A 24,649-nucleotide genomic window follows, 5' to 3' on the forward strand; every position below is an offset into this window, starting at 1 on the left:
GTCTGGCTCTCATTCCATCTCCTACGCTCTGAACCGTATGAACAAGAAAGTGACTGAAGTTATTTTGGGGATCTCAAAATGTTTTGCATATTTATTTAATTATTTTTATTGTTTACCTACTTTTTAAAAATTTTTATGTTATTGAGTTATAGTCAGTTTAAAACGTGTCAGTTTCCAGTGTACAGTACAATTTTTCAGTGATACATGCACATACATGTATTCATTGTCACAATCTTTTTCACCAAGAGCTACCACAAGATCTTGTATACATTTCCTTGTGCTGTACGGTGTAATCTTGTTTATCTATTCTATATATACCTGTCAGTATCTAAAATTTCGAACTCCCAGTCTGTCCCTTCCCACCCCCCTCCCCCCAGCAACCACAAGCTTGTATTCTATGCCTATGATTCTGTTTCTGTTTTGTGTTGATGTTCATTTGTCTTTTTCTTTTCTTTTTTTAAGACCGCATATATGAGCAATCTCATATGGTATTTTTCTTTCTCTTTCTGGCTTACTTCACTTAGAATGACATTCTTCAGGGACATCCATGTTGCTGCAAATGGTGTTACGTTGTCTTTTTAATGGCTAAATAGTATTCCATTGTATAAATATACCACATCTTCTTTATCATCTATCAGTGAACATTTAGGCTGTTTCCATATCTTGGCTATTGCAAATAGTGCTGCTATGAATATTGGGGTGCAGGTGTCTTGTTGAAGTAGGATTCCTTGTGGATATATACCCAGGAGTGGGGATTACTGGGTCATATGATAAGTCTGTTCCTAGTCTTTTGAGGAATCTCCATACTGTTTTCCAGAGTCGCTGCACTCCCACCAGCAGTGTAGGAGGGTTCCCTTTTCTCCACAGCCTCTAAAGCATTTTTCATTTGGAGACTTTTGAATGATGGCCATTCTGACACGTGTGAGATGATACCTCATTGTAGTTTTAATTTGCATTTCTCTGATAATTAGTGATATTGAGCATTTTTTCATGTGCCTATTGATCATTTGTACTTACTTCTTGGAGAATTGCTTGTTTAGGTCTTCTGCCCATTTTTGGGTTGGGTTGTTTGTTTTTTTTTTTCTTATTAAGTCATGTGAGCTGCTTGTATATTCTGGAGATCAAGCCTTTGTTAGTTTCATCTTTAGCAAAAATTTTCTCCCAGATGTAGGTTGTTGTTTTGTTTTGCTTATGGTTTCCTTTGCTGTGCAAAAGCTTGTAAGTTTAATTACGTCCCATTTGTTTATTCTTGCTTTTATTTCTATTGCTTGGGTAGACTGCCCTAGGAGAATATTTTTGAGATAATGTTTTTCCTATGTTCTCTTCTAGGTTTATTGTATCTTGTCTTATGTTTAAGTCTTTGATCCATTTTGAGTTTATTTTTGTGTATGGTGTAAGGGAGTGTTCTAGCTTCATTGATTTACATGCTGCTGTCCAGTTTTCCCAACACCATTTGCTGAAGAAACTGTATTCTTTTGTATATTCTTGCCTCCTTTGTTGAAGATTAGTTGATCAAACGTTTGTGGGTTCATTTCTGGGCTCTCTATTCTGTTCCATTGGTCCATATGTCTGTTTTCTACCAATGCTGTTTTGATGACTGTAGCGCTGTAGTATTTTCTGAAGTCTGGGAGAGTTAATCCTCCAGACTTTTTTCCTTCAGTAATGCTTTGGCAATTCTGGGTGTTTTGTGATTCCATATAAATTTTTTATTATGATGTGTTCTATTTCTGTGAAATATGTCCTGGGTAATTTGAAAGAGATTGCATTAAATCTGTAGATTACCTTGGGAAGTATGACCATTTTAGCAGTATTGATTATTACAATCCAGGAGCATGGGATATCTTTCCATTTTTTTAAGGGTTCTTTAATTTACTTAATCAATGTTTTAGAGTTTTCTGTGTATAAGCCTTTCACCTCCATGGTTAGACTTATTCCTAGGTATTTTATTAGTTTGGGTGCTATTTTAAAAGGGATTGTTTCTTTACCTGTTGATTCATCATTACTGTAAAGAAATGCAACTGCTTTTTGAACATTAGTCTTGTAACCTGCTACCTTGCTGAATTCTGTGATTAGTTCTAGTAGATTTTGTGTGGAATTTTTAGGATTTTCTATATGTGGTATCATATCTGCATATAGTGAGATTTTTACTTCTTCTTTTCCAATTTGGATCCCTTTTATTTCTCTCTTGCCTGATTGCTGTGGCCAGGACATCCAAGACTATGTTGAATAGGAGTGGTGATAGTGGGCATCCTTGTCTTGTCCCAGATTTTAGTGGGAATGTTTTGAGTTTCTCACCATTGAGTACTATGCTGGCTGTAGGTTTGTCATATATAGCTTTTATTATGTTGAGATATGTTCCCTCTATACCCACTTTGGTGAGAATTTTTATCATAAGTGGGTGTTGAACAGTTATTTTTGAATCTTGACCAGTACTGCATTTTCAATATAGTCTACTGTTATTCTGTTATGTTTATATAATGGCTTAATTCAGATAATAATATTTTGTTTGAATATGTACAGCATAGTCCTTTAGATAGATAGATAGATAGATAGATAGATAGATATGCATATATATTCCTTTTCTTATTCTTTTTCATTATGGTTTATTACAGGATATTGAAAAAGTTTCCCTGTGTTATACAGGAGGACCTTGTTTTTATTTTTATTTTATATGTAGTAGTTTATATCTATTGGAGTTTCTATCTGCTCGTCTAAAACATCTAATTTATCCCCCTTCCTGCTTTCCACTTGGTAATCTTAAGGTTGTCTTTTAAGTCTGTGAGTCTGTTTCTGTTTTGTAAATAAGTTCACTTGTGGCATGTTTTAAATTCCACATAAAAATGATATCATACGGTATTTGTCTTTCTGTAACCAACTTAATTAGTACAATTTCTAGATCCATGCATTTTGCTGCAAATAGTATCATTTCATTATTTTTTATGGCTGAGTAGTATTCTAGTATGTATATATAAAATACTTTTTCTTTATCCATTTATCTGACAAGGGACATTTAGGTTGTTTTCATGTCTTGGCTCTTGTAAATAGTGCTGTTTGAACATTGGGATGCATGTATCTTTTTAATTTAGTGTTTTCTCTGGATAAGCCCAACAATGGGATTGTTGGATCACGTGGCAGCCTACTTTTAGTTTTTTAAGGAAATTCCATAGAATTTTCCATAGTGGTTTACCAATTTGCAGTCCCACCAACAGTGCCAGAATGTTCCCATTGCCCAAAGTCTCCACATTTGTTATTTGTAGACATTTCAATGATGGCCATTCTGACTGGTGTGAGGTGATACCTCATTGTAGTTTTGTTGTGAATTTCTCCAGTAATTAGCAACATTGAGCATCTTTTCATGTGCCTGTTGGCCATTTGTAGTTTTCTTTGGAGAAATGACTAGGTCTTCACACTGTTTTGGGATTTGTGTCATTTGTTTTGTTGTCATTGTTACTGAGCTTTATGTGCTATTTGTATATTTTGGAAATTAAGCCCTTTTTGGTCACATTGTGAATATTTTCTTCGATTTCATATTTTGTCTTTTCATTTTCTTTATGGTTTGCTTTGCTGTGCAAAAACTTACAAGTTTGATTAGATCCCATCTGTTTATTTGTGCTTTTATTTCTTGCCTTGGGAGACTGACCTAAGAACACATTGCTACAATTTATGTCAGAATGCTTTGCCTGTGTTCACTTCTAGGAGCTTTATGGTGTCATGTCTTACATTTTGATCTTTAAGCCATTGTGAGTTTATTTTTTATGTATGGTGTGAGGGAGTGCACTAACTTCAGTCATTTATATGCTGTTGTCCAGTTTTCCCAACACCACTTGCTGAAGAGGTTTTCTTTTCTCCATTATGTATCTTGCCTCCTTTGCCAAAGATTAATTGTAGGTCTGTGTGTTTATTTCTGGGATCCTTATTCTGTTCCATTGATCCATGTATCTGTTTTTATGACAGTACCACATTGTTTTGATGACTGTAGCTCTGTAATATTGTCTGAAGTTTGGGAAGGTCATTCCTCCAGCTTTATTCTTTTTCTTCAGTAATGCTTTGGCAATTCTGTATCTTTTATGATTCTATATAAATTTTAGGATTATTTGTTTTAGTTCTGTGAAAAATGTCCCGGGTAACTTGATACGGATTGCATTAACTCTGTAGATTGCCTTGGGCAGTATGGCCATTTTAACAATATTAATTCTTCCAATCCAAGAGTATGTGATATCTTTCCATTTCTTTAAGTTCTCTTTAATTTTTTTAATCAATGTTTTGTAGTTCTCCATGTATGTCTTTCACCTGCGTGGCCAGATTTATTCCTAAGTATTTTATTGTTTTGAATGTGATTTTAAAAGGGATTTTTTATTTATTTATTTATTTATTTGCTTTCTTTTCCTATCATTTCATTGTTAGTGTAAAGAAATGCAACTGATTTCTGTATGTTAATGTTTTATCCTTCTACATTGCCAAATGGTTTTGTAGTTCTTCTCTGTCCTTCCTTCATGCTCTTCTCTTATGGTTGGTTGATTTTCTTTATTGTTATATCTGTGTTTCTCTCACTTGCCTTTGCATATCTAACGTAGGTATTTGATTTGTGGTTACCATGAGGTTCATATATTTCGCTCTGTTACAGTATCTAATTTCCTTAAAGTAATTGTTATTTAAGGACATATAAGTTCTAAAAGATTTACTGTTTTACTCCTCTCCCTTTTTTTGCTTTTGCTTTTATTTTTTATATCTTCATATGCCTTGTATAAGTGTTTGCTGTAATTATAGTTGTTGTTACAATTTTTGTCCTTTAGTCTTTGAAGTGGCTTATTTAAGTGATTGATTCACAGCCATTGCTTCATTTTTGCCCTAAAAGTGGGATTTTCCCCCTTCATACAAGTTCTTATTTTTTGGTCTTTTTCAGGTAAAGAAAACCTTTCTTTCAATACTTCCTATAAGGTCAGTTTAGGATTGATGAACTCAGGTTTTGCTTATCTGAGAAACTCTTGAACTGTGTGTCAATTGTGATTAATAACTTAGCTGACTAGGTAGCCTAAGTTCTAGGTTTTTCCCGTTAATTACTTTAAATATATCATGGCTGTTCCTTCTGGCCTGCAGTGACACTTTGCTGAAAAACAGCTGATAGGCCTCCATGAGCTCTCCTGTCCTCGCGATTACAGTGAAACCACAGCTGACTGCTAAACAAGCATCAAAAAAATGAACCTAGCAAAAAAGATCTTCAACTGGAAACATAAAGAGGGGACCACAGCAGGATGGTAGGAAGGGCATGCTCATAGTATAATCAAGCCTTATACCCGCCTGGGTGGGCTATCCACAGGCTGGAGAGTGAATCACAAAGACCCTCCCACAGGAGTTCTAAGCCCCATGTCAGGCTCCCCAGCCTGGGATTCCAGCATTGGGAGGAGGAGGAGGCCCCAGGACATCTGGTTTTGAAGGCCAGGGGTGCTTAGCTCTAGGAGCCCCATGGGACTGGGGGAAACAGAGACTTCATACTCTTGGGAAGTGTATGCAGAATCTCACGTGTGCCAGGTTCAAGGGCAGAACTAGTGATTTCATAGGAACCAGGGCCAGGCCTGCCTGGTGGTTTTGGAATGTCTCCTGGGGACATAGGGGAAGGCTGTGGCTCACCCAGGGGATATAAAAGCTGGTGCCTGATATTCCAGGAGTGTTCATCTGTGTGAGCTTTCCTGGAGGCTGACATCTTGATTGGATCATTAGCACCAAAACCCAGCCCCACCCGACAACCTGTAGGCTTAAGGGCCGGGAAGCCTCAGGCCAAACATACTGGGTGGGAACACAGCCCCACCTGTCAGTGGACTTGCTGACCTAAAAATACATCTAGACAAGGCCCTACCCACCAGAGGTCCAGGAACAATCTACAGCCAGCAGTGGGCAGACACTGACTTCTCCTGCCAAGAAACCTGCACAAGCCTCTAGTCTAGCCTCATCCACCAGGGAGCAGATATCAGAAGGAAGAAAACAATCCCAAAGCCTGTGGCAGGAGCCCACAAACACAGGCCAGAGTCTACAGTGGGACTGGCTGGACCCTGGCTCTTGGGTGACACGACAGAAGTGCATTGCTGGGACACATAAGATGTCTCCCACAGAGGGCCACTTCTCCAAGGTTGAGAAACATAACTATCCTACCTAAAAATATAAATAGAAAGACATACAGAATGAGGCAACAGAGGAGTATCTCCTAGGCCAAGGTACAAGGTAAAATCCCAGAAGAAATAAGTGAAGAGATAGACAATTTATCTGAGAAAGAAGTTAAAGTAATGATGGTGAAGACGCTCAGAGAACTCAAGAGGAGTACAGATGCACAGAGCAAATTTTTAGCAAAAAAGTTGGAAAATATAAAGAATACCCAGAGTTGAAGGATAAAATCACTGACATGATTTTAATGATCTAACACACTAGAAGAAACTAATAGACTAAATGAAGCAGAACAGGTCAGTGAGCTAGAAGACAGATTAGTGGAAATCACTACTGCAGAACAGAAGAAAAATGAAGAGGAATGAGGATAGTTTAAGAGAACTCTGGGACAGCATGAAATGCACTAATATTCACATTATAGGGGTCTCAGAAAGAGGAGAGAGAGAGAAAGGATGTGAGAGAATTTTGGGAGAGATAATAACCAAAAACTTACCCAACTTGGGAGAGGAAACAATTACCCAAGTCCAGGAAGCACAGAGTACCACACAGGATCGGCACAGAGAGGAACATGTGAAGGCACATAGTCATCAAATTGACAAAATCAAGGATAAAGAGAAAATGTTAAAATCAGCAAGAGAAAAGCAACAAAATGACATACAAGGGAGCTCCCATAAGGTTATGTCAGCTGATTTCTCAGCAGAAAGTCCACAGGCCAGAATAGAGTGGCACGACACATTTAAACTGATGAAAGAGAAAAATTTACAACTAAGACTATTCTATCCAGCAAGGCTCTTGTTCAGATTTGATGGAGAAATCAAAAGCTTCACAGATAAACAAAAGCTAAAAGGATTCAGCACCACCAAGCCAGCTTTACAACAAATGTTAAAGGAATTTCTCTAGTCATCAAATCATAAGAAAAGAGAACAAAAAGAAGAAAGAGAGGGGGAAAAAAAGACATATACAAGATTGCTGTGGTTGTCCAGGGTCTTTTATGGTTTCATATAAATTTTGGAATCGTTTGTTCTAGTTCTGTGAAAAATGCCGTGAGTGTTTTGACAGTTGTTTGCTTTGGGTAGATGGCCATTTTGATAATGTTGATGCTTCCAGTCCAAGAGCACAAGATATCTTTCCATTTCTTTGTATCATCTTCAGTTTCCTTCATCAGTGTGTTTTACAGTTTTCAGAGTATCTGTAACCTCCTTGGTTATATCTTTCTAAGTTTATTTCTAGGTGTTTTGTTGTTTTTGATGCAATGGAAATGTTTATGCCAGTTATAAAATTCTGGTTTTTGAAGTGAAAAAAGTGAATGAAAAGCCAAAATCGCAAAATCTCCTTCTCTCTTATGGGTGAGTTGTGCTCCATTACCTGTATGTGGGGCATCTTCTTTATCCAGTCATCTGTTGATGTGTACTTGGGATGCTTTCACATCTTAGCAATTGTAAATAGTGTCGCTGTTAATAGCGGGGTGTATATATATTTTTGAATTAATTCTTATTTTGTGGTTGACTTTATTCCTTTAATAACTATGTAAGTTAAAAAAGCTAAGGCTCTAAACCTTCTTAGACAATGAACAGCAGATACATGCAAATTTTAAAAATACATGCAGTAAGAAGAGCTGATAGGCTTATGAAGGATTTCCTTTGATGTGACATTTCCCTCTTGCTGCCTTTAGAATTCTGTCATTGTCTTTAAATTTCACTTTTTGAATAATGATATGTCTTGGTGTGAGTCTGTTTGAGCTGATCCCTTTTGGGACTCTCTGATTCCTGTGCCTGGATATCCGCTTCCTTCCTCAGATTAGGGGAGTTTTCAGCCACAATTTTATCAAAGATTTTCTCACCCTTTCTCTCTCTTCCTTCAGGGACCCTTATAATTTGAGTGTTACTCTGCTTGGTCTGCCTCAGAAGTTCCTTAACCTTGTGTAGCATGCTTTTTCTTCTTGCTTTTCTGATTGGGTGCTTCTCATTATTCTATCTTCCGGGTTGCTAATGGGTCATCTGTGTTGCCTAATCTTCTGTATTACCTATACTTCTGCTCTGGCTGGTTCTTTTTTTATATTTTCTAGTTCTTTTTAAAACTTCTCCCTGTGTTCTTCTGTTCTTTTTCCCAGTTCAGCTATCATTCTTACTACTATTGTTTTGACCTCTTTGTCAGGTAAATTACTTATTTCTATTCATTATGGTGATTTTCTTATTCTTTCACATAAAACATGTTCCTGTCTTCTCATTTTAACTTTCTGTATCTCTGTGAAATTAGGTGAAACAGTTACCTGTCAGAGTTAAAGATGTGTCCTTGTGTGAGCGTGTTCCTGTGCAGTCTGCTGTGCCCAGCGGGCTGGTTGGGAAGAGCTGGACCTGAAGTGATCCTGGGCTGCGCTCTTCCCCGGGACATGCTGGCAGCCCCTGCAATGGGGGCCACAGGGCTGGAGTCAGGGGGACTGGAGCCAGTTCCAGGTTCAAGCAGGGGCTTCTCCTCTGCTCAGTGACTGTTCCAGCCCTATCAGGTGGCACGGGGTCCCATGGGGCTGAAGCACGATCTCTGTGGGAGTTGGGGTCTCCTGGGTGTGATGGCAGTCTCTGCTTTGGTTTAGGATGTGGCTGAGGCCTGACGGCTTGCAGTGGCCCTTCTGTACTTTAGTACAGAAGGATCTGTATAAAGGTTATGTATAACCTTTTCTCCGGCTAGAGCAGCTTGGCTAGAGGGTGGGTCAGGGCCGGAGATATTGGGGCTGCAGCCCTGAGCTGCCCCCCCCGCCTGTCAGGTGTGCAAGGGAAAGTGAGTTCTGGGGATGGCAGGCCCTGCACTGGTGCTAGTGCTGTCCCCTGCAGAGGGTGTGCAGGGACACACTAGCTGGCCATGACTGCCGGCCGTCTTTTCAGAGGCAGGGCCACACCCAGGCCAGCGCCACTTTCTCCCACAATGCACACGCTCACTGGCAGTGGAAGCCTCCGCCTGAGTGGGGAGCAGCACCGAACAAGGAGGGTGGGGCCAGGAGCCCGGGGGAGTCCAGGGGGCCCGCCTGAGCCACCCCTGCCAGCCGGCCGGAGCCCAGGCAGCGTTCAGCCTGCTGTGTCCCTGCCATGATGGGGAGTCAGTGGGTCTCTGCCCAGGCTCTTCAAGAGCAGGGGCTCAGCTTCTCACAGCCCTCCAGCAAGCCCGCTGGTTTTCATCCCAGCTGAGGGGGCTCCTCGTCCCAGTGCTGAACCCTGTGCCTGGGGTGCCTGATGCGTGGTTCAAACTGTGACTTAAGGCGCAGGTGATTGTCAGGGCTGGAGCACCACTGTGACCTCATGCTGTCTGCACAAGGATGCCCACAGCTCCTAGTGTGTGTGATTGGTGGGGGGCCCTGCGGGGAGCGGCTGTAGGTCTGTCTGGCACAGACAGATGGGGCTTGTCATGATTATTCCTCACAAAGATGGTATAAGGCCAGGATATGCCGTCTCATTTTCCAAGGGCTTGAATATTATAATGTGTGATGTGCCTCAGCTGCCTAGTGTGAGCAGCATGACTGCAGGTGCTCTGGGTCCAGGAAATCAAACTCCAGTTATGCTCTTGGGAATCAAAGGAGCTGGTCCTAAAGGGGGCATATTTACCATAAACGCTTACACATGTCAGTCATGGGGAAACCAGATTAAGAAATGGATGCTGCCTGAGTTTAGTATTGAATGATTAGAGAATGTAACGAACCTATAAGATTCTGAATCAAAATTAGAGGGGAAGGTATAGCTCAAGTGGTTGAATATGTTCTTAGCATGCACGAGGTCCTGGGTTCAATCCCCGGTACCTCCACCATAAATATAGATAGACAGATAGATAGATAGATAGATAGATAGATAGATAGATAGATAGATAGATAACCCCTCCCCCCAAAAAGATTCTGGATCAAACTTAGTGCAATGGCAAGTGGAAGTGATCCAAGGAGTACTTACAGTAAGAAATAAAGTCCTGAACTTAATCATCTTGTTTGATTTTCCCAGTGGGTAAACAATGATTACGGTTTTGACTGTTGTTTTGATTTAACTATAGAATGTGACCAATTGTGAAGTGTGAAATCTAAGGATACTTGTAGTAAGATTAGCATTGTGATGATGTGGTTTTGGGGGTTAATGATTTCTGGGATAGATGAAATTACTGGCTACGTGTGCTGGGGGAAGAAGACAAGTTGCTGATGGGAGAGGAGGCACTGACAAATAGAGACGAAGGCTTGTGAAAAATGAAGGCGGGGAGCACTAGTAATACGCCAGCTAATGTAGAATGGGTGCTGAGCATGGTGACAGTTGCTGTAATGAATAACGGTGATATTATGCCATCTAAGCATAGTAACGGGGATATTAAATGTGATCGTATGTTAGTATCTATATAGGATGCTGTAAATGCAAAAATGATAGTAGTGTAGACTAATGCCATTTGATAATTATGAAGTTAATTATAATTTTATGAGTCAAAATGTTTTTATTTAAACTAATTATCATACATTCATTCTAATCCTTTTAAATTAATTCATAGGCCACCCTTATGGCTACTAGTAATGAGATTACAGTTTGTGGGATGAAAACTTTAGTTTTTTAGGTTATTCTTTTGAGATGTTCAGGGTAGGGGTAGGAGGAGGCCAATTTCTAGGTCAAATAACAGAAAAGTAGTGACCACTGAGAGTAAATAAATGGAGAAGGGTGGGTGTACTGACACTGTAGAGTCAAATCCACATGTGTGTGGGCTTGATTTTTCTCAACAGACACTTACTAGAGGAGGTCAGAGTGTGATCAGGACAAGCTGTGAGTCTACAAAAAGCCATAGGTTGGAAGTCAGTTGTATTGTTTAAGTCTAAAGAATAAAATGATCACCAATAGATAGCGACCTATAGGACAATCACACTTCATCTACAAAACGCTGTATCAGGCCGCTGATTGAAATCCAAACTGATTAGATGTAAAGGGAAATTTTAGCTGGCATAGAAAGCACAGAATGAGAAAAGTAGAGCCAATAATTTTGTGTGGTCAGTGGGAGCTTTTAGCCATGAAAACTACTGAGCCAAAACTCCATCTGAAATTGTGAATTTTATATTCTGACACTTGCAATAATAGAAAATAAGTTCCTAGAGGAACTGTGATGAATCAGACTTGAAATATTGTTTATGATTTCTATCTGTTAGCTGATGGTGAGCGCAAGTGAGGGGAACTTCAGAGGCTCACAGAACTGAAGTATTAAGAAGGTATTAGGGGACCTGTATGTGTGGTCAGTGTGGTGGTGTTAGGTGGTGTGTGCATGTATTTTTATCATTTTTCTGATCAGGAGGTAGATTGTAATTTTAGGATCTATGTGCATTTGCCTGTGTGTGTGGGTGTGTGTGTGTGTCTGGTGAGAGTTTGGTCGTGGGGTGAAACATTGTAAACATACCCGCTCTGTACTGAGAGCTGTAGGACCTCCTTCCCTGCTAATAATAACCCTGTTCTTGTCACCACATTCCCATCCATCACAGCACTACTTTCAAATGAATATATGTGATGTCCTGTTTGTCATGTATCAAAGCAGTGCACCCATTTATAGTTCGTAAAGTTATTTATATTTTAAATTAAAAGTATTCATATATATGATGGATTTTATATTTTTATGCTTATTTACTTTGATGCTCGGCTTAATGATAATAGAGGACCCATTTCCTGAGACAAAGTTGACTTGCCGTTAGGAGTCAGGAGCGCTCATGAACACATTCTCACTCTGTTTGTCCTGACTGCTGCGTGACTTAATGTCATTGGAAGGAGTTTACCAAGACAAAGCCAATGGTCTCCCTCAGAACCTCAGGGAGCAGGTCACAGGACGGGCTCCAGGTGGATCCCTTTCCAAGGTAGACCTTGGTTCAAGGCAGAGTTACAGCACTAACCACCCCTGAGACCCATAGGTGATTCACATCCCCTCTGTCTTCTCGTCCATAAAATGGGTTATTGACAGTGTTGTGTAGTTGGAACACTGCACTTTGAATTTGGTCCGTTGGTACATTTTATTGCTTAGTGTGAGACCTCAATACCTTTGACATGATGTTAATTGGTAATTTATAGGGGGCCCCAACTCCTGAGGGTTGGAGGGAATTCTGATTGACAGTAGGAGGAGACCCAGGATCCCTGAAGCCTACTCACCCTGGATGGGACTCAGTCCCTACAGGCTGGGGGACCCTGGGGCCAGCACAGTGCCAGAAGCCCGGCTGTGGGACCAGGAAGGCCCACGGTGTGGTTGGAAACACAACCCCACTGGGTCTGTGAGGAGTCGGTGTCAACTCCCCACAGGGCAGGCTCCAGAGTTCGCTCCCCAAGGACAGCCCATGCTCCTGGAAGTCAGCCCCAACAGGGACAGACACAGGCTGCAACCAGCAGTCCCAAGAAAAGTGGGAGGTACCAGTGTTTGCAAGTATGGTGACCCCTGGGGACCTCAGCTCCAGGGAGGTCAGAGCCTCAGAGCAGGAGGGCCTGTGAGGCCAGGGTTCCTGCCTTTTCTGCTGCCTCCACTCTGGGCCCCTTCCCAGAGTCAGGCCACCCTGGCCCTTCATCCCCCACCATGCACCCTGGGCTGGCTCCCTCTTTCCTTCCTGCCTCCTCTTGTCTCTGCTTCTCCCTACCCAGTGCCTGCTCACCGTCTGTCACTCTCTAGGACTTGACCCCCACCTCTCTCTCCAATTCACTCACACACTGTCTCTCTCCCTGCCTGTCTCTCTGTCTCTCCCCCCAGATCTCCAGGCCCTGGGCTCTGGTCCAGCCCTGTCCAGGGCCACAGGGCCCCACCTCTCCGAGCCCCCCCACCCTCACCGGCAAGTTGTGGCCCCGGCCCTGCTCACAGTGGAGGAGCCCGGTTACAGAGGCTGCTCCTGCTGGTACTTACTGCTGCACCACTGTATCCCCGGTTCCTGGGCAGCACAGTCTCCCCTTGACCTGTTGGTGACCTTTGACCTGTTGGTGGCCCAGCCTGGACAACAGAGCTGCTGCAGGGCTGGCCACCTGCCTCAGCTGGAAGGAGGGAGGGCCCTGCGGGCTTAAGGGGCTCCTGGGGGATTGGATTGAGGGGCATCTAAGGAGCCAGGTATTTTCACCCAACTCTTTGTGAGTGGCAGAGCATCCCAGACCACTGACTGCCCCCTGCCCGTTTCTCACTAAGAAAACTGCTGGCAGGTTGGGGAGCTCCTGAGACTTAGGAGGGAGCTGCTGCCTGGAACTGGGGCTCCTGAGGGCAGCTGGGAGGGCAGGGCAGGGGCCCAAAGCCTGGATGAGTGCGGGGCCCTCTCACTGGACTCCCACAGCCACTCCAGGCACCTCACCCCTTCCTCGCTGTCAGCAGTTGGCCACTTCACGGGGACAGATATGAGGGTCTCTCTGACCCTTGAGACTGGCAGGCCCCACGTGCTCAGTATTCCCCGACTGAGTGAACACCAGCCCCCGCATCTAGACACCAAGTCTTCCCACCGCCCCAGAAGGGTTTCTCAGGCCCCCTCGCAGCCAGTACTGCCCCAAAGCACAACTTTGTTTCTGCACCCCCCCCAGGGTAGGTTTCCGCCTCCTTGGACCTGTGCGTATGTGAATCACTGAAGTGCAGAGTAGAAGGCATGACAGTATATAGTTATACTGTATAGTTATATATATATATTTGGCAAAACTAATACGGCTTATTTTTATGTATGTATCACGTATTTTAAAGTAATGTGTCGTCTACAGGTGTACTACCAATAATAAAGGCCATATGGGTGTGGTGATGTGATTAAGATGGTTTGCTCTTAAGGTCTTCTCTGTCTTGTGGACATTCTCTCTGCCTTTTGTATGAAGTGCTGAGTGAGGGGGAGTGAAGACCTCCCGCTCTGCTTGTGCAGGTGATTCCTCTTGGTTCTGTCATTCTTTACCCCACAAGTTTTTCAGCCACTGCCCAAGGGAGACCCTGCGAATTTGGAGAAGGAGGAGGGAGCACCCAGCAGTAGCGGACAGGGGACCTGGGTTGGGCAGGACCAGAAAGCATAAGGTCAGAAAAGTTTGCAAAGAGGACCCAGGGTTGGATGGCAGTTGGTGGTGGGGGATCAGGTAAGTGGGACACATTCTAAAAGTGAGGTCACCCGGAATGCCCACTGTGAGGTGCCGGGGCAAAGGCAGGTGATTGGTCAAGAGAGGGCATAAAGCACTGGCGTTGCCAAGGCAGCGTTCAGACAGGAGAAGGCTTGGAGGGAGGTGGCTTATCCCCTCCAGCCGCTCTTAAGAGTCCGCTTGACCTGCCGTTTGTTTTCCTGAACTGCTGACCTTCTGACCTGACTGAACCATCCTTCCTCCCCTCAGGAGCTTGATTAACCCTCATCCTTCCTGTGACCCCCTTCTCCTCCCAAGTGCCCAACCCCTCTTCCTGTCACACTCCCTCCCCAATCCCATCTCCAACCCCTCCCCACCCCACCCTGTCCCTGTCCCTCCCCACCTCCCCACCTCCTGCCTGGGGACTCAGGGCCCTGAGAGGACCATGACATGGAGGTCATGAGGCTGCTGTTCTGGCCCCACGTGCTGGGGTATATTGGATACGGAAACACAAATGTGAGTAAACATTGGGCATCAGGTGTCCTCCTTTTTCTTGGGCTCCTTCACACTGTGCTTAACTCACTGCTTTCTCACGGGGTCCTTGATGGTAACTCATCATTGGTGGAGACCGAGGCCCTCAGGGCAGGTTTCTTGACCAGCCTGCAGCGGCTCTGGCCACCAGCATCCTCAGCAAGATCTGGGTCCTGTCAGGACCTCTTAGACCAAACACGGCAGGTTGACAAGATGAAATCTGAAATAGTTACTTTATTGCATCAAAGAAGGAAGTGTAAATGTACTAAAAGCCATTGAGTTGTATACCTAAAATGGGGGAATGTGTGAATTATATCTCAATAAAGCTGTTTTTTAAAAAGTGAGAAACTCTTATTTACTAGAAGTCATAGTGAGACTGGCTCCTGGAAAGCTTGTCAGGATCCTGCTTCAAGCTGTGCACGTTCGGGTCCAGTCCCCATGCAGTGCACTCTCCTGTGCATGTGCCCTTCCTGGTGGTGATATCTGGGAGCAGTGGGGTCTCAGAATTGGGTTGGTGCTGGTCTGTTAAACAGTGAAGTGTCATCTGTTCTCTGTGGTTTCTGGTTTGTTAAATTCTAGCAACTTTTTTTTCTTTGAAGTGTATTCTTTTTAGAAATTTAAATATAACAAAAATATTCAATAGCCTTATAATTTTTAAAAATATTTTTATTAAAGTATCGTCAGTTTACAGTGTGTCAGTTTCTGGTGTACAACAGAATGCTTCAGTCATATAGGAACATAAATGTATTCATTTTCATATACTTAATTTTACCATAAATTACTACAACATATTGAATATAGTTACCTATGTTGTACAGTATAAACTAGTTGTTCATCTACTTTATATAGATTACTGTCTGCAAATCTCAAACTCCCAATTATTCCCTCCCAACTCCCTTCCACCCTGGTAACCATAAGTTTGTTTTCTATGTCTCTGAATCTGTTTTCATTTTGTAAATAATATTGTCTTTTTTTTTTTAAGATTCCACATATGAGTGATATCATATGGTATTTTTCTTTTGCTTTCTGACTACTTCACTTAGAGTGACATTTTCCAGGTCCATCCATGTTTCTGCAAATGACATCATTGTATTATTTTTTATGGCTGAGTAGTATTCCATTGTATAAATATACCACAGCTTCTTTATCCCATCATCTATCAATGGACATTTAGTGTCCATGTCTTGGCTATTGTAAATAGTGCTGCTATGAACATTGTGATGGATGTATCTTTTTGAATTAAGGTTCCTTCTGGATATATACCCAGGAGTGGGATTGCTGGATCATATAGTAAATCTATTTTTAGTCTTTTGAGGAATCTCCATACTGTTTTCCATAATGGCTGCACCTAACTACATTACCACCAGCAGTGTAGGAGGGTTCCCTGTTTTCCTCAGCCTCTCCAGCATTTATTGTTTGTGGACTTTTGAATGATGGCCATTCTGACTGGTGTGAGGTGATTCCTCATTGTAGTTTGGATTTGCATTTCTCTTGATAATTAGTTATATTGAGCATCTTTTCACTTGCCTATTGATCATTTGTATGTCTTCATTGGAGAATTGCTTGTTTAGATCTTCTGCCCATTTTTGGATTGAGTTGTTTGTTTTATCTTATTCAGGTTTATTAGCTGTTTATATATTCTGGCAGTTAAGCCCATGTCAATCTCATCTTTTGCAAATATTTTATCCTACTTTGTCGGTTCTCTTTTTGTTTTGCTTATGGTTTCCTTTGCTGTGCAAAGGCTTCCAAGTTTAATTAGGTATCATTTGTTTATTTTTGCTTTTATTTCTATTAGACTTCTAGTAAATTCTGAGTTATCCCTTTCCTTCTCATCTTGGAGGCTGCCCCCAGGGTCTTTGTGTCTAACTAGGTTGACGGGAGCCCTGACAGCCCAGCCGATGCGAAAGTGAGTGGCTGCAGCCTGCTGGGATGTTTATAATGGGGAAATGCCTAGGAACGACATGACCAGGAGGTGGACAAGTTGTTGTACTTTCTTTAGTGAAGTGTCCATGTGCAGAGTGTTGATTTCCCCAAAGCTGAAAGGGTCCTGCCTGTCCTTAGAATTGTCCAAATATAAAGAAAATTCCTGTACATACTGTGAAATTTTCACTCTCAAGAAGAAATACCTCCACATCCAAGAAAAAGAAAGACTGAGAACACAGCCCATGGATGTAAGAGGGTTTGTTGTGATGGGCGTGCACCGGATTGTTAGAGACCTGGAAAGAACTCATGTCGGGAACAACCTCGGCGCTGAGGCAGAATCATGCCACGTGGACCCTCCACTCAAGGAAGAGTCTGTTCTGTGTCTTCTGAGCCCACTGAGGGTGTTTATAGGTGATTTTTGTTAGAATTTTTTCCCTCAAAGGGAATGAGGATGAGTTCTCATAGGTTAGTAAAGCTCTCTTTCCTACCACATCTTTGAGCATTTGGATAAACTTGTCCTCCTCCACCGTTGCTCATGGCCGCTGACTGTCCGAACCTGAGTCCACCGGCCCTGGTGGGTAGAGTCTAGGTAGGAGGCAGCTACTGACGCCAGCGCTCAGTGCCATGTGTGACAAGCATGCCCACTACTGAGGGGGTTTTACCAGTTAGCGACTAGATGCTGTTTGTCTCTCTGTGCCTTTGATCTGCATGTCTGTCCTTTGTGCTGAGACCCACTGCTCTCTCAGACAGCGGCTACGCAAAGACAGTGCATGTTTCCCACCAGCAGACATTTTACTGATCTCAGCTGTGAGAGCAGCTGGCAATGACAATGTTACCGATTTCAGAGGTTGCTTTCTAGAGAGGTTTTATTTGCACAAAATGGAAGCTTGGTGTCTAGATTAGTACAAATTACATTGTGTGTTTATTTCCTCCTATAATACTTAGAAATCTAGCTTTTACAAAACTATGTGTTTGCCTTCTGTTTTGGTAACTGTACATTCCAGAAATACAAATTAATTTTTGTGGTGGCTGTTAATGGACGTAGGTGCAATACTGTGAAATATGCATGTGAATGATTTGTACTGATTATTTTGAATTCTCTTTTTATGTAACTTCATTTTCATAGTTTTGAAAATATTATACAAGATTATTCAATTGTACAAATGCTTATTTATTTCAGAAGTCTGACATTACATGCTCTGGTTCAGAAACAAAGTGAACATTGAAAGAAAACCTCCACGGTTTTTAGAAAGTTGGGCTAAAATAAATCATTAATTTTTGCCAGAATAGTAATTTTGTCATTATTGTAAGAGCTGATTGGCTTTCTCATTCATGTCTAATCTATAAATGTACAAATACATCTCTGTACATCTCTCTGTATTTGAACACATATCTTCATTGCTCTTACCCCATACATTTTGGGTGTATTTTTGAGGATATTTCATAGGAGTCTGTCCAGGTACTTAATGAACATACAATAGAAGATGTAGGCTTCCCATGCCCTGTAGGTTTGTATTAGCTTATTTTTTTTTTCAAGTTGGCTTTGCCTTTGTAAGTTAAGTTTTGTTAACTATTTTAAAAATATTTGCAATATATCTGCCAGCAAAGTCAAATCTCTAACATTTTGTGTGACAGATATTTGACATACGTGAGCAGCAATGAAACTATCACCAAATGAAGGCAGTAAACATGCGCACACTCCCAAGAGCATCCTCCTGCCCCTTTTGAACTCAAGTATCCCTTCTCGCCTCTCTGAGGAGCTGTTTGAGGGTGTAGTTTAGGGTTTTTAAAGATGATTCCCTGTGACAGATGTACTGCAAGCGTCTTTGAGGTTCCTCATTGTCTCCAATATCTTTTCAGGTCCTCCGTACTCAGGTTCTCCTTTTCCATCCTCGGTCTGATGTTTATGAACTTCTGTGGAAGCTTACTCTTATTACTGCCTTCTGGGGAGTTTTTGGTTTTCTCATGTTCATCTGGAGGACCATCCTCGCTGTATTACTAAAGTACCTGATAGTGTCCTTTTAGTCACACATAACAGGAAATTTTATAGTCACTGGACATTTTATTTTCATGCCTGGGCCAGAATCCAGGAGTCCAACCCTTTTCTTTTTTCCTTTTAGATTACTAACTTGGACAGAAATTAGTTTTGAAATGGAAATTTGTTGCAAAATACTATCTTTATAGTAAGAATCCAATGAACAAAACCACAATATGTTCTCATTGAGAAAATGACAATTTATAAACCCTTCTCTTCAATAGCAAGCAAGAAATACTAAGTATTTGGTGAGCCCATCTCTCTGCCCACCTGCCCCTGCCTGTGTGTTGGGTGACGGGACAGGGACACTCAGTGTACCCTGAGCAACATGTGAAAAGGGAACACCCATGATTTCCTGTTTACCCTCCATAGATGCATTCTTCTACAGCCACATTGTAGCCACTGGAGTGTTGACACTGATGATATTCCAATAGATTGCCAAGGTTGGGGGCAGGCCTCAGTCTCTGGTAATCATTTAAAGTTTTGAATGAAGAAGTATGTTTTAAGGGTCAGGAAAATGTGTCTTTACATGGTATTACAGTGGAGTCCTGCCTGGATCTTACTGAGCTGTAATTCCTCACATGATGACTCGTGTCTGAGTCAGGAAGCATGTCCACTTCCTGACAATGGTCGCTGTCTGTCCTGCTGCTGGTGCTCTTTTCTGTCATCCTACTGTCCTGTTCCATGTGCTCTGTAAGGGGCCTAGATGCACAGCAAGGGTCCTAGAGAAAAAACAAATCTCTTCTGTACAGCACAGAGGACTCTAGTTGATATCTTACAGTAAGTTATAGTGAGAAAGAATGTGAAAACAGACATAGGTACATACACGTGTGACTGAAACATGATGCTGTATGCCAGAGACTGACACATAGTGACTGACTACACTGCAATAAAAAAACAAATGTCGTAGATGTAAGGCACCACTTTCTGTATTAGTGGAAGGGGTCACACACAAGATACGTTTGGCTAGCAGTGTAATGAATATTTGTAAATTCTGTTTCCTTTATTACATATTTGTATAGACAGATGAATGATGCAAAGAAATGCTTAGAGGAGGCCATTAGGCAAAATAAGATGCTCTTTGATGAAGCACTGAAGTTTAAGGCAGAAACCTCTTCTTTTCCCAGATTACATTCTGAAAACGGAAATGAAAGTAATGGGTAATTGTTACCGATTCAGTATGTTTTGTTGAAGGAGAACTTGAAAACCATTGAGAGGGATAATGAATACTTCAATGACATCATTCTGATTGCTCGAGCTTAGCTGCAGGCAGCGAGGGGTCAGGATGCCAAGCGTCCACGCTCAGTGAGAGTTTGGCTGCTACGTTGACCACAGCTGGGCTTCTGAGGCTCTTTGTGCCCTGGGCGAGCTGTGCGCTCCCGCTCCTCCTGCTTTTGGCCACAGCAGAGTGTGGGAGCCTGGGAGCGGAACCTCCCTGTGAACAATGACCCAGAATTTCACGGACTAAAGCCTCTGTGACTTTTTAACTTCAGAGACTAGGAAATACGTCTTATTTCCACAACCTAGGGAGATTTCTCTCCACTCACACCGCTTTCCAAGATACATAGAAAATGCCAGGAAACACCTGAGAGGTGAAGGAAGTTACTAGCCGAGCTGTGCAGCCCCTTGCCTTGTTTATGTTAAACAGAACTTTCCATGTGAATTTGGGAAAACTTTATATTCCACTAGGAACACTCATTTGTGAGACCTTTGGCATGAGCAGTTTCCCACCCTTGCTTTCCTTTTGTCGTCCAGTCATGTCTTCCATTGTCCAGTGAGGAGGAAGTTTGTGGAGGCGAGGAAATATTTGTGCCTGAAGGTCTCTCTTTGTTCTACATTTCTTCATGGGCTTGACATTTGTCCTGGGCCCAGCCTGGGTCAGCTGCTATCACAGGAAACTTAGGGGTGGCTGTGGATACTGGCTGAGAAGGGACATGATTCCAGTTGGGTTAAAGAGAAGCAACTGCCCATCAGAACAAACCAAGACTTGCTGGAAGAGCTTGACAGGCTGGCAATGGAAGAGGACCAGCTGAATAAGGAAACACAAGATGCAGGGGGTCAGAACGAGCTGCTAGGATGCCCAGTGCTAGTACTTGAAGGAAGCGGCCCTGTCTGCTGTAAATGGAGCAGACGCTGTCTTTGACCCCAAACCGAAATTCAGGGAAAGTCCCAGATGCTTTCAAGCTTGTGTAAGGGGACGTATGACACTTGTATTCTTTTCTCTTTTTTTTTTTAACATTTTTATTGATTTATAATCACTTTAAATGTTGTGTCAAATTCCAGTGTTCAGCACAATTCTTCAGTCATTCATGGACATACACACACTCATTGTCACATTTTTTCTCTGTGAGTTATCATAACATTTTGTGTATATTTCCCTGTGCTGTACAGTGTAATCTTGTTTATCTATTCTACAATTTTGAAATCCCAGTCTATCCCTTCCCACCCTCCACCCCCCTGGCAACCACAAGTCTGTATTCTCTGTCTATGTGTCTGTTTCTGTCCTGTATTTACGCTTTGTTTTTGTTTGTTTTTGTTTTTGTTTTTTAGATTCCACATATAAGCGATCTCATAAGGTATTTTTCTTTCTCTTTCTGGCTTACTTCACTTAGAATGACATTCTCCAGGAGCATCCACGTTGCTGCAAATGGCATTATGTTGTCGGGTTTTATGGCTGAGTAGTATTCCATTGTATAAATATACCATCTCTTCTTTATCCAGTCACCTGTTGATGGACATTTAGGCTATTTCCATTTTTTGGCTATTGTAAATAGTGCTGCTATGAACATTGGGGTGCAGGTGTCATCCTGAAGTAGATTTCCTTCTGGATACAAGCCCAGGAGTGGGATTCCTGGGTCATATGATAAGTCTATTCCTAGTCTTTTGAGGAATCTCCACACTATTTTCCATAGTGGCTGCATCAAACTGCATTCCCACCAGCAGTGTAGGAGGGTTCCTTTTTCTCCACAGCCTCTCCAGCATTTGTCACTTGTGGATTTTTGAATGATGGCCATTCTGACTGGTGTGAGGTGATACCTCATTGTAGTTTTGATTTGCATTTCTCTGATAATTAGTGATATTGAGCATTTTTTCATGTGCCTTTTGATCATTTGTATGTCTTCCTTGGAGAATTGCTTGTTTAGATCTTCTGCCCATTTTTGGATTGGGTTGTTTATTTTTTTCTTATTCAGTCATATGAGCTGCTTATATATTCTGGAGATGAAGCCTTTGTCGGTTTCATTTGCAAAACTTTTCTCCCATTCCGTAGGTTTTCTTCCTGTTTTACTTCTGGTTTCCTTTGCTGTGCAGAAGCTTGCAAGTTTCATTAGGTCCCATTTGTTTATTCTTGCTTTTATTTCTTCTAGGAGAAAATTTTTGAAGTGTATGTCAGATAATGTTTTACCTATGTTTTCCTCTAGGAAATTTATTGTATCTTGTCTTATGTTTAAGTCTTTGATCCATTTTGAGTTGGTTTTTGTATATGGTGTAAGGGAGTGTTCTAGCTTCATTGTTTTCCATGCTGCTGTCCAGTTTTCCCAACACCATTTGCTGAAGAGACTGTCTTTATTCCATTGTATATTCTTGCCTCCTTTGTCGAAGATGAGTTGACCAAAAGTGTGTGGGTTCATTTCTGGGCTCTCTATTCTGTTCCATTGGTCCATATGTCTGTTTTGGTACCAATACCATGCTGTCTTGATGACTGTAGCTCTATAGTATTGTCTCAAGTATGGGAGAGTTATTCCTCCAGCCTCTTTCTTTCTCTTCAGTAATGCTTTGGCAATTCTAGGTCTTTGATGGTTCCATATAAATTTTATGATTTGTTCTAGTTCTGTGAAATATGTCCTGGGTAATTTGATAGGGATTGCATTAAATCTGTAGATTGCTTTGGGCAGTGTGACCATTTTAACAATATTAATTCTTCCAATCCAAGAGCATGGAATATCTTCCCATTTTTTAAATTCTTCTTTAATTTCCTTCATCAATGGTTTATAGTTTTCTGTGTATAATTTTTTCACCTCCTTGGTTAGATTTATTCCCAGATATTTTATTACTTTGGGTGCTATTTTAAAGGGGATTGTTTCTTTACTTTCTTTTCTCTTTAAAATGTGTATGTTCAGAATCATTTCACTGCCTTAATGTCTTCTAGAGAGAATGCTCACCGAAGTCTTTGGACGTGTACCAGAGCTAATATATTTATTTTCTATGGTTTGTTTTGCACTTAACAAAATAACTTGGTTTTGAAAAAAGTAAGTTACACTTTTTAAGTATATCATCCTGAGTTTTCATTGAAATCTTAGTACATGCTTTGTTTTGTCCTGTGTGAAGATATTGGAAAAAGGAACATCTCCAGAGAACTTGAAAGATGCTGTTTCAGTGAGCACTTCAGGAGTTTCAGAGGAAAATGCCTCCATTAGCAGCAGGATTTCCACTGTACACATTAGCTTTCACAAGGAAAAAAATTTCATATCTTAGAAGATTAAATGTTGATACCTGTTCAGATTATTTTTGTTGGGAATTTAGTCATCAATGGAAATGTTTCATTTTAGGTTGAAATTGCTCTTAATAAAGCTCATGTCCACGAAGCCACAGTGGAACCTGAAGAAGTGCGTGTGCAGGAGGATGTCCAGCTCAGCAGCGAGAGGAGAGTAAGAGACGTTCCTCACCCTAGAGATGCTTACCTCAGAGGACTGATCGTCACTTTGTCAATGTTTAATTGTGCTGTAACGCACGTAAAGAAGATGACCCATCTTAGCCGTTTCCAAGTGTACGATCCTCTTGTATTAAGTACGTTCACATTGCTGTGGATCAGTACTTCCTGAAAGTCTTTTCTCACGTCTGTCTTGCAGCCAGGCATTTTGAAGCCCAGATCGAGGGTCCGATGCAGAGCGCCATGATGACTGAGGACTGCAGCCTGGAAGGTATGTTGCTTATTGGGAAGAAAACCTCATATGCAGGCTTCCTGGGAGATGTTGTGGCTTCAGTTCTAGACCCCTAGAATAAAGTAAATAAATATAATAGAATCAAATGATATTTTTGGTTTTCCAATGCATGTACCAGTTATGTTTACACTACACTGTAGCCTATTAAGCGAGCAATACCACTGTGTCTAAAAACCCCAATGTTCATAACTTAATGAAAATATATTTTATTACTAAAAACTACTAGCCATCATCAGAGCCTTCAGTGAGGTGTTGTCTTTTCGTTGGTGGATGGTCTTGAATTGATGTTGGTGGCTGCTGACTGATCATTGTGGCGGTTGCTGAAGATTGGTGTGGCTTTTGCAACTTCTTAACATAAGACCACAGTGAAGTTTGTCACAGTGTAAACTCTTCCTTTCAGGAACAAGTCCTCTGTAGCAGGCAATGCTGTTTGATACATTTTACACACAGGAGAACTTCTTTCCAAATTGGAGTCAGTCCTCTCAAACTCTGTGGTAATTTATCAGCTAAGTTCATGCACTCTTCTAAGTCCTTTGTGATTTCAGCCTTCTTCACAGCATCTTCACCAGTAGATTCCATCTGAAGAAAACAATTTCTTTGCTCATCCGTAAGAAGAAGCTCCTCATTCTTGCACCTTTATCATGAGGTTGCAGCCATTCAGTCACATCTTCAGGCTCCACTTCTCTCTTGCTATTTTCAGCACATCTGCAGTTCCTTCCTGCACTGAACTCTTGAGCCCCTCTAAGTCACACATCAAGATTGGAATCAATTCCTTCTAAACCCTGGTTCATGTTGATATTTTGACTTCTTCCCAAGAATCATGAATGTTCTTAATGGCCTCTAAAATGGTGAATCCTTTCCAGAAAGTTTTCCATTCATTTGCCCAGACCCATCAGTGGTATCACTATCTGTGGCAGTCAAACCTCCCAAAATGTATTTCTTAAATAATGAGACTTAAAAGTCGTAATTACTCCTGGTCCATGGGCTGCAGAATGGATGTTGTGTTAAGCATGGAAACAGCATTCATCTCATGC

The 24,649-nt window shown here is 41.7% G+C and overlaps 1 long non-coding RNA gene across 2 annotated transcripts in view; it reads left to right on the forward strand.

The window, feature by feature from the left end:
• Nucleotides 1–24,649, forward strand: part of LOC135319993 (uncharacterized) — a 31,843-nt gene that overhangs the window by 6,015 nt on the left and 1,179 nt on the right. Inside the window, exons 1-3 of one of the 2 annotated variants that reach the window (XR_010379135.1) lie at nt 14,690–14,702; nt 23,223–23,321; nt 23,523–23,594. This is a non-coding gene — a long non-coding RNA (uncharacterized LOC135319993). Of the gene's footprint in view, nt 1–14,689; nt 14,703–23,222; nt 23,322–23,522; nt 23,595–24,649 lie in introns of those variants that run through there. The other variant, XR_010379134.1, reaches the window with a different exon arrangement.

Source organism: Camelus dromedarius, chromosome 35, assembly GCF_036321535.1.
Source record: "Camelus dromedarius isolate mCamDro1 chromosome 35, mCamDro1.pat, whole genome shotgun sequence".
In the NCBI taxonomy this organism is placed as follows: domain Eukaryota; kingdom Metazoa; phylum Chordata; class Mammalia; order Artiodactyla; family Camelidae; genus Camelus; species Camelus dromedarius.